The sequence below is a fragment of the Nannospalax galili genome, unplaced genomic scaffold (genome assembly GCF_000622305.1).
Source record: "Nannospalax galili isolate Female #2095 unplaced genomic scaffold, S.galili_v1.0 scaffold526, whole genome shotgun sequence".
Classification (NCBI taxonomy): domain Eukaryota; kingdom Metazoa; phylum Chordata; class Mammalia; order Rodentia; family Spalacidae; genus Nannospalax; species Nannospalax galili.
The window spans coordinates 144,897-148,610 of NW_008354013.1; positions in this window are offsets into that span (position 1 = coordinate 144,897).

Consider the following 3,714-nt stretch of genomic DNA (forward strand, 5'->3'; position numbering starts at 1 on the left):
GGGGCCCAACTACACAAACTAAAATCATCGATTTCTGCTGATCTTCTGCCCCCTCCAGCCGATTAGGCTGACTTGTTTGTTAAAAAATCATCGAACAATAGGGAGTTAGAACTCAAGCTTCACCCACCCCTGGCTACACTTTTAGACGTTTCTTCTCGAGTCTGTTCATTATGTTTTACCAGGGACCCTTCTGTCAGAGCTCTCCAGATATGTTGATTCTTAACTAACTTTAGCTATAAGTCTCATTTCTCCCCAAACTGTATCCTGACTCCAAGGAATCCCCAGTCACAGAAAGGAAGGCCTAGTTGAGTCCCATGGTGTAACCTAAGTTGCTATCACCATAAATCTGCATAGTTATTGGAGAGCTCTTACAACCATATATGCACATTTCAAATTCAAGCCTGTAGTGGAGGTGTAGTTTTAAAGAAATGATTATTCTCCCTGGTGTCCAGTCTTGAGGGATTCAAAAAGACAACTGCAGCTCTCTCCAAAGGATAGGGGCCTTGTGAAAGGGATATGGAATTTATCAAGCACATTGATATAGGTAAGGACTAGGTGTTATATAAGGTCAATATTAAAGACATTTGCTTTCCAGGAGTTAAAAACCACAAGGGAAATTTGTAGAAACTCGAGTCTAATTAAGGTTTGTACTTGAAACTCGCTATTCTCTGCAGCATGAATATTCCTGAGCTTTTCCTGGTAAAGACTAGGCTGGCAGGTAAACATGCATGAAGACACATGGTCCTGGGAGTGCATGCAGTTTTAATGAGTGACAGAACTGCCTCCCTAGAAGATATATGAGGAGTTGAAGTGACAGCCTTGGTGACTGCCTCTTTGCCTGCCTTTACTGTTATGAGCAGTCTTGGGGTCGCTGAAATCCAAGCACTGTGGTGTTGGCCGGATTAGGTAGATTATAGGTTTACCTTCTGGCTGTTTGAATGGAAGTGGTATTTGTGGTCCTTTTGGGGGGCATCCGTGGCTTTTCTTCCTCTTTTTTTTTTTTTCACTTCATTTATGTTATTTTATGTATATGAGTGTATTGCTTACATGTAGAAAGGCGCACCCATGTCATGAAGTGCCTGAGGAGGCCAGAAGAGGGTGTCGGATCCCCTAGAACTGGAGATATGGATGGTTAGCTGCCTTGTGGGTTCTGGGATTTGAACCTGGGGGTCCTCTGCAAGAGCAGCGAGTGCTCTTAACTGCTGAGCCATCTCTCCAGCCCCAGCTTTCCTTCCTATTAACCTTTCAGACGTGAAGCACTTCCAGAGAAAGATCATCATCCTATGGGAAGGATGATCTTTCTCTGCACCCAGCATGCCCGCAGCATGGGTCACCTCACTGGTTTCTGTGAGCTCATTGGTTCTTCTAGCTCTGAGATCCTTTTACACAATAAGGTCTCAAGCTTCTGGTCTCAGGACCCTGTTTATGCTCTTACAAATGATTGAAGGTCTCAGTATGTTGATCTGTATGTAGAAAACTAGGAATTCAAAGTGAGAAACGCTGCCAATTAAAATAATAAACCTGGGCTGGGCCAGCCAGCCTAGGCTAACAGGCAAGCTCCAGACCCTGTCTCACAAAACAAGGTGGACAGCACTTGAGGAACAACATCTGAGGTTGACCTTTGTCCTCTACATACACATGCTCACATATGTTCCCCTCCCATGAACATACTTGTACATACACAAAATAAATAACCCATCACAGAGCAATACATTTAATAAAAACTACATTATTGAAAAAATATACTGAGGCTGGGCCTGGTGGTGCATACCTTTAATCCCAGCACTTGAGAGGCAGAGGCAAGTGGATCTCTGTGAGTTCAAGGCCAGCCTGGTCTACATAGTAAGTTCCAGATCATTTGGGGCTGCAGGGAGACCTGGCTCAAAAAAAAAAAAAAAAAAAAAATACTGAGAAGCGTGACATTATTTTACATGTTTGAGAATTTCTTTTTAACATCTGGCGTACAGATGATAGTGAAATCCTTGTGTGTCTGGCTTAGTCTGGCATGCTATCACAAGTCTAAGCCCCAGGAAAATTGAGTCAGGACAAATTTTTAGTGTTTTCGTAAAAACAGCTTCAAAAATTATTACATTATTTATTTATTGTGTATGTGTGTGTGCATACATGCCATGGTGTGTGTGTGGTCAGAGGACAACTCACAGGAGTTCATGCTGTCCTTCCACCACATGGGGCCTGGGGCTCAAACTCAGGTCATCAGGCATGGCAGCAAGTGCCCTACCCACTGAGCCATCTCACAGGCCTGTGGGTACAGCTTTGACTCGAGGACCCCCAGAGCTTTGAGAACCACTTTTCCCTGTGTCCCATGTCACTGTTAGCGTGCATACATGAGCCCTTGCGTCAGGAACTCTGTCCACGGCAGGGAGGAGAAGGCGACACAGGATCTGGATCTTTTAGATTTGCGGGCTAGATCAAGGGGCATCTTTGTATCACAGCAACTCTGTGAGTTTGCAAAAGAACCCCAGCCTCCTGTAGCCCAGTGGAAGCCGAGCGAGCAATTCGTTTTTCTTCTGGAACTCCTTTTTGTGTCTGGCACCCAGGGCTTCCACCTGAGCTTCCACAGGTTAAAGCTCCAACTTCTGATTGGGTTTAACTTGTTCTTCATTTCACTGCAGATCGCTGTTCCCCTCTCCTTACAGCTATGCTGTGTGTGTGTGTGTGTGTGTGTGTGTGTGTGTGTGCGCATGTGTGTGGTGTGTATTTGCATGTGTGCTCACATGTTTGTATGTGCATGTGCCACACAATATGTGTGTGGAGAGGTCAGAGGTCAGCATCAGGTGTCTTCCTCAATTATTGCACACCTTATTTTTTGAGACAGGGTCTCTGCCAGAGCCTGGAACTTGCCGTTTGGGCAAGACTGATGGCCACTGAGTCCTCAGGGATCCTCCTGCTGCCTCCCCAGCCACCCTGCGATTACAAGCCAAGGCCACTGGCGTCAGCTTTTTAAGTGGGTGCTGGGGATCAAACTCAGGTCCTGATGCTTGCAAGGCAAGCTCTTCACCACCCGATACTTCTAGAAAGTCCTGTCCTGTCATCAACTTCCTCTTCCTTCACTTACTCTTCACCTCAAGATAAAAGTCTCCCCCACACCAACCTGGTTACCCTAGACATTTCTCAGTGTGTGTTCTGGCACAAGCCCTGGGCAGCCTCCCACAGTGGTGACTATGTGTTGCTGCAGGAGTCCCTGGAATTCCCCTGGGGATCTTGTCTGCCATTCTTCACTAAGCCAGTCCCATTCATGTGGTCTGGGGTGGGGCTCCAGAGCTGTTATAATTAAAGTAGCCTGCATGAAATTTGAACCTGGAAGAAATGAGATACAGGTGTTAGATTGGAGATCCCCTCCCCCACAACCTTGTAGTCCTGGATTGGTTTGAAGTTTCCAGTATATTATCCCGAGATCTTCTAAATTAAAACAAAACAAAAAACAAGATGCTGCCTTGTCCACTAAAAAGTTCCTCAGTCAGTGCTCCTGCTGCTCAGTTTAGGGTTCTTAAATAGCACACATTTCTGAAAGAATCCAGGGCTCCTTGGAGAAGGCTGAGTTCCTAACTGAATGAGAAGCTGTACTGGATAGCTTTAGTGTCAGCTTGACACACCTGGGTTGAGGGAGCCTCAATTGGGAAATTGCCTCCATAGGACTGGCCTGTGGCCATGTCTGTGGGGCATCTTCTGATTGATGAGTGATGTGGGAGGGCC